General features: G+C 41.7%; 1 protein-coding gene across 3 annotated transcripts in view; it reads left to right on the top strand.

Moving 5' to 3' along the window:
• The window catches only part of CENPP (centromere protein P), a 252,206-nt gene that overhangs the window by 139,519 nt on the left and 102,920 nt on the right, over nt 1–9,767 (top strand). The window lies entirely within an intron of this gene.

The following is a 9,767-nucleotide window of genomic DNA, read 5'->3' as shown; positions in this document are numbered from 1 at the left end:
TGGCAGCCATCCTATTTGGGGTAGAGTGCTCATGTACTGTTTGTGCAATTATGTTTTAGTTGCAAATTTCTCTGTTAACTTGATGAATTGAAACATCATGAAAGTATGAAGTGGATCTTACTAATCTTTGTATCCAGGGCATCCAACGTCAGCCCGAATTCCATCCTAGCTTAGTCATAAACAGGAAGCTTTGAGTAAAATCCAATGTGTGCTGCACAACGTGTTGTTTTGTTTTTAACTTTTTGTTGAAGAGTCTATTACAGAATAAAACATCATAATAGTACAGCCTAGTTAATTACACGCTGGTTCTTGATCCAGAAATCCCAGCTCTCCTGAATCTCTCCTCATCCCCCAGAAAGCCACTGCCTGACATCACCCCCCCTAGATTATTTCCTAGACTTTGTGTAAATAGAATCATACTTTATATTTTCTCTTGTATCTGGCTTTTTCATTCAACATCATATTTTGAGACCCGTCCATGCCATTGTGGTCAGCAGTAGTTCATTCTCGTTACTGTATTGTATTCCATTGTAGGAGTATGCCACGAATAGTTTATAAATTCAGCAGCGTTAAGTTCCTTTTGAAGAGCTGCTATGAACATTTTTAATTATATTTTGGGATTATATATGTGCATTTTTGTGCTATAGTTAAAAATTAAGAAATTTCAACTTCCCTTAAAAAACCAAGTTGCCAATGCATGGTTCCTATTTTTGCATGACAACATTCTCTGGAATGGAGCCGGTTCCTTTCCGGGGGACATTTTATGCTGACATAATATGTCCACATCATCACCCACCTGAGACCATTCCCCTCAGTCACATTCCATGCCCCTTCTGGGCAGGGATTTGCCACCCATGTCTAGAGAGATAGGAGCTGTCCCTGTAAGATTTTGCTCCTGAGGTTTTAAAGCTATTTTCTCTTGCTGAGGACCGAAGCTCGTCGTCTTCTGAAATCTTTGGTCAGAGGCTTAGGGAAGGAGTGTGATGCTAGAGGGTTGGCATTGTAGTTATCTTCTCTATACAAATAGCAGTGTGCTGGAGGCTCAATCAGACCCAGTGCGTTCTCTGTTGACACCGTGCAGGGCCACAATGCAAGGTGAACCTATTCATGCCACACTTTCTAGATTATCACTCCAAACACAGCCATATGCTTCTTCTCTAGGTATTGTGAGAGAAAACTTTCCCATCTGCAGTTCCTAAGGGGCCTATGGAGAGTAGCTCATTCTTCTCTACACGTATGATTTTTACCTTCTTGTGCTTTGGTTTAAAATTGTGGAATTATTTTATTAATATTTTAGATGCAATGAGTAATCTGGGCATTATTATGTTGTAAACAAGAAGATAAATCATAAAACTAAACGACTAATATTTGCTATGCTGTTTATGAGTAGAAACACTGATTGCCATAAAAGGGACTTCAGTGAGTATTTCGTTTTCTTTTGGCCATCTACATTCCAACCATTGTGGAAGTAAGTCACTTAATCCAAGCCAGCATAGAATTTTAAACCCTGTGTAGCTCTTCTCTTTGTCTTGAAGTGGATAGCATTGTCGCTCCCTTGCCCGCAAAGGAACGACACTGTTCGCAGCTTATCTGTCTTCAGTAGACTTTTAATAAGAAAATAACAGTGACAGAGGAAAGAATGAAGGGAGGAGAGTGGACAGAAAAGCCCCCTCCTTCCTCAGCACACAGCTTATATACAAAATCCGGCCAATTGCAAGCGGGCTCAAGTCCATGCACGGAACACTCCAATCCGCTGTCTGTTCACGCAGTGTGCACGCGTCCTGGGGCCAATCAGATGAGGTGTCACACAGCAGGCAGGCTCACCGCGTGGTCCTCGGCGCCATCTTGTTGTTTACAACATTCTCAACTCCTCTGGAAAGTCCCGACTGTGGGAAAGCATTGCCCTAACCGAAACTAGCAACATCCGCCTTGTGATAAAGACACAGCAACAGCTATCAGACCGACCTTGACATGGGGGCTCCATGGCTGCGCATCCCATGGAGCCCCACATAGCAGTGGTTCCAGTCTAGATACAGACAAGAGCAGAGAAGGACCTTACAAACTATCCTAGGCATAGGGCCAACACTGTGACATAGTGGGTAAAGCCGCTGCCTGCAGTGCCAGCATCCCATATGGGCGCCGGTTGGAGTCCTGGATGCTCCTCTTCTGATCCAGCTCTCTGCTATGGCCTGGGAAAGCAGAAGATGATGGCCCAAGTCCTTGGGCCCCTGCGCCCTCATGGGAAACCTGGAAGAAGATCCTGGCTTCTGGCTTCAGATTGGTGCAGCTCCGGTCATTGTGGCCAATTGGGAAGTGAACCAGGATGGAAGACCCCACCCCAACTCCCCTGCCTCTCCTTCTCTCTCTGTAACTCTGACTTTCAAATAAATAAATAAATCTTTCTTTTTTTTAAAATAAACTATCTTAGGCAAATAAACTAGATGCATAAGGTGGGCACCTAGGATCTACAAATGGCCAGAATGGGCTGTGGACACACAAAGGGCCTGGCAGTGCTCAGATTTGAGTTCTCTGATGTTCATTAGCCAGTATCTGGTATCACCTCAACCTCTAAGGGAATTGGAATGGATTGTGTAATATCCTCCTGTAGTAACCACAAGAAAGACCATCCACTTATCTGTTTGTCCAACGAATGGTGTGGGCCCTGTGAGGAAAGTAGGGTGTGGAAGGGTCATGAACCTCACTATCTAGTGAAGAGAGCCTTGCAAATACCATCTAAGAATGTTCTAGGTCCTTGAGTCCTAGGATGTAAATATTTATAATGTAGGGTTTTGAATGTAGTAGATAACTCAAAAATTGACGGCTAATATCTCATGGGTTGTTTTAGTATTGGAGTGTCCCACATGGTGGACAGAAGCACTGAGGGCACGGGGGCGTCTCCTGTGCCCTCCTCTGTCCTTTCCTCCCACTGACCAGCTCTGCAGGGTCACAGGGTTGAGCTCACACTTGTCATCCTGTGTGGGATTTCCTGTTCTGAAATCTGCCATTTAAAGTAAATTCAGTTGAATTTATGAAAAAATGAAGAAATCACACAATCTGTTATACTACACGGATGTCTAATATCTTTAAGGAATGCTTCAAAAGTCAGTTTGCTGTAAGAATGGTACAAGTAGGGGCTGTGCATAGCAGGTAAAGCTGCCACCTGCAGTGCTGGCATCCCATATGGGTGCCGGTTCAAGTCCTGGCTGCTCCACTTCCGATCCAGCTCTCTTCTATGGCCTGGGAAAGCAGTAGAAGATGGCCCAAGTCCTTTTTCTGGCTTTGTATCAGCACAGTTCCAGCCATTGCAGCCATCTGGGGGGTGAACCCGTGGAAAGAAGACTCTCTCTCTCTCTCTGCCTCTCTATAACTTTGCCTTTCAAATAAATAAGTGAACCTTTAAAGAATGGTACAAGTAGTAGTAGTTTGTTGTTAAGATTTATTTTTATTTATTTGAAAGGCAGAGTTACAGAGAGAAAAGGAGGGAGGAAGGAGGAGTGAGTGAGAGAGGTCTTCCCTCCACTGGTTCACTACCCAGATGGCCACAATGGCCTACTTTTGGGACAGGCCAGAACCAGGAGCCAGGAGCTTCCTCCAGGTCTCCTACATGGGTGGCAGGGACTCAAGGACTTGGACCATCCTCTGCTGCTTTTTCCAGGCCATTAGCAGGAAACTGGATCAGAAGTGAAGCAGCCAGGACTTGACTGGGGCCCATATGAGATGCTGACATCACAAGCGGCATCTTTACCTGCTATGCCACAATGCCAGCCCCAAGTAGTAGTTTTTTTAATAATAAATTTCTCAACTCTTTCAACTGTGAGGACCTGCACACACCCAACTTCCAGATCTTTTTAAAATACCCTTTCTCACCAGAAAGAACCCCAGCTACTTGGAGAAATAGCCAATAACAATTCTGGACCAGGGAGGGTATTAAGGTAGGTGTGGAACAGTTTGTCATGCCAAGTAGTTTCAGAAGGCACAGATTCCCAAGAACTTGGAAAAGGACCACAGAAGCAACCATGAAGAGCAGAGTGAGCATCCCAGAAAGAACAAGGTAGCGGTGGATTATAACACTTCAAACCCCAAATCCTTTTTTTTTTTTTTTAATTATTTATTTGAAAGGCTGAGTTAGGGAGAGAGCTCTTTCATCTGCTGGTTCACTCCCCAAATGATTGCAATGGCTAGGACTGGGCAAGGCTGAAGCCAGGAGCCAGGAGCAGCTTCTGGGTGTCCCACATGGGTGCAGGGGCCCAGGAACTTGGGCCATTTTCTGCTGCTTTCCCAGGCACATTGGAAGAGAGCTGGTCTGGAAGTGAAGCAGTGGGATACTAACCAGTACCCACGTGGAAGGCAGCAGGTTAGCTAAGAAAGAAAAGGGGGTTAAAAAGATCAGAGTTTTTTCCTACAGAAGAATGAATGAAGTAGTGAATACAGAAGGAATAACTGAAAATCACTACTGTGAAACTTCCAGTATAATAATTGACGTAGGCAATGATAATCAACGGAAACAAACATCGCTAAGTGAAAGTTTACTGAATGGCACGATATTCATAAGGAGACAATAGCTGCCTTAACAAATGACCAGCATTACCTATAATAGAACAAACTGACATTTTTAAAAAAGTTTTTATTTTCATCTATTTGAAAGGGAGCAAGAAAGAGTGTTTCCATCTGCTGGTTCGCTCCCTAAATGCCACATCAGCCAGGACTGGGCCAGGCCAAAGCCAGGAACCCAGAGCTCTATCCATATCTCCCACCCTAGTAACAGTATACTTGAGCCACATATGCTGCCTCTTACATTAGCAGGAAGCTGGATGGAAGCACTCCAATATGGGATGCAGCTGAGTTAACCTGCTGTACCACAGCACCTGTCCACAGGCACAAAATTCAGTTTGGGGATATGATGAAGAAGGAAGTATATAGCATCGTTTACATAGGACTCTGCCTACACTGTCATCTAAATCAAGTTGCCAGGAAACAATCAAATGAAATTATAGAACATGCTACAGATTATAGGTTTGGACTCTTTAAAAGAGTGAGAGTGTGCAAGAAATACCTAGGTTGGAAACCAGTACTCTAGTCAGTGTGGGATCCTTAATCAGGTCATGGCAGCAGAGGACATTACTGGGACAATGGAGATCTGATTATGGACTGTAAGATGATACTAAATCAATGCTAAATTTCTTGGGCTTGAGAATGTGATAATTACCTTATAGTAATGCAAGAAAATTTCCTTGTTTGTAGAAGACGGATCCTAAAGTACTAGAGTGAAGTGTTAGGGTGTCTACATTGTGCAGCCAAGTGGTGCAGATCCTATTACTTGCTGATAGGTGGATGAATGGTGAATGGATGGGTGGATAAACAGTGTTATAGATATGGACAAGCACACAAATGGGGAGACAGACATAGATATGGAAAGAAAAACATGTGAAATGAATTAGCAAAGTATTCACTGATGAATACAGGTATATATGTCAATGTTCATTGTATTAGTCTTTCAACTTTGTGGCCTTGGAAAAAAATAAATGGAATACAATCATGGGGCAATAAGATAATTTGTTTTAATTTTTATTATTTTTATTTGAGAAGCAGAATTACAGACAGAGAGAGGGAGAGACACAGAGAAAGATCTTTAATCACTGGTTCACTCCCCAAATGGCCACAATGCCCAGAGCTGGGCCTGTCTACAGCCAGGAGCTTCTTCTGGGTCTCCCATGTGGGTACAGGGGCCCAAACACTTGGGCCATCTTCCATTGCTTAGCCAGGTGCATCAAATAGGAGTCCAGCACCACGGGTGGAAGCTTAGCCTACTATGCCACAGCACCGGCCCCAATTTGCTTAAATTTTAACCATTAGTTTATCCTTACTCTGGTGAAATAGTTATAGTAAATTTATTTTGATTAAAGTGTTACCCTTGGAAATAGGAATCTCTAAGGAATTTATAGAAGGATTATCAATCTTTTGACATGTAAAGTGTTTATATATGTATTTTTTTTTTTACATAGAGGGTCCATCATAGCTTTTATCATATTACCACAGGGCTCTTTCTAAGAACTAGTGCCCCCAGAATAAGTTTATAATGTATTCTTTATTTCCAGTGTTGCAACACTAGTTAACTTGACTTTATAAATGTGCACATATAAATTTGATAATTGTTAATGTAATTCTCAATTTATGCAAAACAAATTAACCTTCACCAGATTCCAACTTATAAAGTGATTTGTTTGTATCAGCTGATAGTTTAATGTAAGTTTATTCCGTTACTTAGAAACACACCAGAACATTTTAATAACATGATGTATTCCTTTTCTTTTCCAGGGTAATACTCATTTAGTATAATCACATGTTATTTTTAATACAATCCTGCTTTCCCTTGTGTGGATTCACATTCTTCACATTTTATGCAAAGGAAAAAATATGCTAGACCTTAAGTTTTGATTTTATGCGTTTTCATGAAAAAAGGAAAACATAACTTCACAGATGAAATGTTCATGCTTTTTTTTTTTAGTTATGTATTCACTAAGCCTTACTAAGTTGGAAATATTCATTCCTTTGCAAATAACAGTGACAGGCTGAGTTCCAGCAGGGTTTACAGTCTCCAGAATTCTGCTCAGCGTGTTGTAGCAAAAACACATGAGTTATGTGCAGAAATCTTGTTTAAGATATGCAGAATACATGTGTACTGGTACAGCAGTTTTCTTTTCTCTAAAAATGGTTTACAGGTTGTGGACTTTGGCCTGTTGGTTAATATGCCACCTGGAATGAAATGCCATATGAGAGTGCCAGGGTTCAAATCCCAGCCCTTCTCCCAATTTCAGCTTCCTGGTAATGCACAACCTGGGAGGCAACAAGTGATGGCTCAAGCCCTGCCACCCACATGGGAAACCTAGGTTGAGGTGTTGGCTCCCAATTTTGGCCTGGCCCAGCCCCTGCTGATGTGGGCATATGGGGAGTGAACCAGCCAATGAGAACGTTGCCACTTCACTCTCTCACTCTGACTTTGAAAAAAATTAATGTTTTCTTTAATCTTATAAATACCTCTGGTTCTGTTGGCTTGGGTTCCTTTGGAGCTGGTGGCCATGGGGCCAGTAATGAAATAGGAAAGGAAGAAACTTGCCATAAAACCCTCTGCCCAAAGTTTGCTGAGGGAGCCACCAATGGAAAGGTCTAGGAGGGTCATGGTAGGCTGTCTTATTCTACTGTAGGAGACACACTCAAGGGTGGCTTCAGAGGGATGAATCTAGCTATAAGACAGGATGACCAAGTCATTTTCTAGTTTGGCTGTTTTATATACTGTACTCTTCCTTCCTTCCCCCTTCCCTTTCAGGTACTATGGGTAATCATAGTAAATTACAAGTCAAACTTAATTTTCATCGCAATGATCAGGATATTTTTAAACCTCTGATGAGAAGTATTTTAGACCTCAAGTCCCTCTTAGCTTCCATCCCACAGGGCTCCATCAGCTTGGAGATGTTGCTCCAGGAATTTTTATACCATGCCCTGGATGTGAACACATGGTGACAGTAGAGAATGGTCAGGCTCAGATTTTGTTAATTCCCCAGTTTCCCAAGGAGAACTGTGGTTTGTTTGTCACTGGCATGGCTGCAGGGTCCCAGATGTGTGTTCTCTGGTGCCTCACAGAGCAGTCTGCTGAGTACTAGTGCACTAGGTCCACTTTTTTCTCCACCAGGTTTTACACCAATCTAAGGAATCCATTACTTTAAGTAATCAATATTCATCCTATTCAGAGGCCTAACAGCCAGTTTCTATCATTGAAGACATTTAACCTCACCTTCATTCAGTGTCTCGCTTATGCAAAACACATTCCTGGGTTATGCATGGCTCATGTAATCTCATCAAACATCAGAGGCAGATGCTTCCTAATGTTATAGACAGGAAACTGGAACTGAGAAGTCTGAGTAAGTTGGCCAGGTCCATGACTAGTACTGACTACAGTTTCGAGCCACAATACTCATTTTTGTTTTCTTAACTATAAGAAATGGCTCTTTCACAGATTTTTATGGACTGGGACACCAAATGGTCATCTGGATTCTGCTTAGAAAATTCCAGAAACTTCTTTTCAAGGGGTACTTTTAATGCTTTTGAATTTTATGTTGATCAGGGGTCTGAATTTATGTTCAACTATGGACCAAAAAATTGTTCGGTCATATGTCAGTCTGTAAATACTTCTGCGATGAACAAACTTTCCTAACTTTTCCTAAGTAAAGGGAAGAGGTGGAATTGATATCATAAAGGGCTTTACTCAACCCTTTGAGGTTTCACTTAAATACCAGAATTTGAGTATTTCATTCTTTTAAGTCAGAAACATAGTAATTCATGGTATGTTTAATGATTGCTTTGGAAAGGATAGGCAATGTTAGACTGATCACTAAGTGTAACTGGTTGGCAAAACTTGACTTACATGTTTAAAAAAATAACTTTCTCTTGTCCAAGTCAAGAGATTTTAATAAGAGAAATTATTCCTTTTGTATGATCCTATATAAGTCTCTCCCCATTCAGTTTCTCATTTTTCCTTTTTAAATTTTGTTATTTTCTTTTTATTTGCAAGGCAGAGAGAGATCTTCCATCTGCTGGTTTACCCCCGAAATGCCCACAAAAGTTAGGTCTGGGCCAAACTGAAGCCAGTAGCCAGGAACTCAGTCTAGTCTCTGATGCGCGTGGCAGGGACTCAAGTACTTGAACCATGATCTGGTGCCTTCCCAGGGTGCACGTTAGCAGGAAGCTGGATTGGAAGTGAAACCAGGTACTCCAATGTCAGGCATCCCAGGCTGTATCTTTTTTTTTTTTTTTTTTAATTTTATGTAGTTTCTACAAGTTTGATGTATTTCATATATGTACAGATTTAGGCAAATAGTGATTGTTCCCATTCTACCCTCCCTCCTGCCCACACTCCAACCCTTCCTTCTTTTTCTCCCATTCCCACTCTTAGTTTTTACAAAAATCTACTTTCAGTTTACTTAATGATCATAAGGTTAACCCTACACTAAGTAGAGTTCAACAAATAGTATGAAGTGAAAAACACTGTTCTCAGCAGAAGAGACAAGGGTTGTAAACAGTCATCGAATCTCAAAATGTCCGTTTCACTACAGCACATGACATTGTGGGTACTCTGTTAGTTACCACAGATCTGGGAAAACATGTGGTACCTGTATTTTGGGGACTGGTTATTTCCTTTTTGTGGGAGTAGAGGTGGGAAGAACTTTATCAGAGTTGACTTCCAGCCTTGGCCACACAGGCCCTGCCTGCCCCAGGCCAACGTCACAGGGCACCCCTGCCCCCCTCCTTGTCCTCCAGGCCAGCCCCAGGATGCCATGGATCTGGCACTCCGAGCTGGCCTATTTCACTAAGTGAAATGGTTTTCCGTTACTTCCATTTTGTTTGTTGCAAAAGACATTTCATTGTTTTTTGTTTTGTTTTGTTTTACGGCTGAGTAATACTCTGGCCTGATTCACTTACTATAATGGTTTTTAGTTACATCCATTTTGTTGTAAATGATATTTCTTTTTTTTTTTTTTTTTTTTTTTTTTTTTTTTTTGCAGCTGAGTAGTACTCCATAGTGTACATACCATAATTTCTTTATCCTGTCATCAGTTTATGGACATCTGGGTTGACTTCATATCAGCTATTGGGAATTGTGCTGCAAAGAAAATGGGGTACAGAATGGGGTACAGATAACTCTTTCATATGCTGATTTCTTTTGATTTGGGTAAATTCCCAGGAGTGGGATGGCTGGATCATATGGTAAGTCT

This window comes from Oryctolagus cuniculus, chromosome 1 (assembly GCF_964237555.1).
Source record: "Oryctolagus cuniculus chromosome 1, mOryCun1.1, whole genome shotgun sequence".
NCBI lineage: Eukaryota > Metazoa > Chordata > Mammalia > Lagomorpha > Leporidae > Oryctolagus > Oryctolagus cuniculus.
This window is presented reverse-complemented; position numbering and strand designations above follow the sequence as displayed.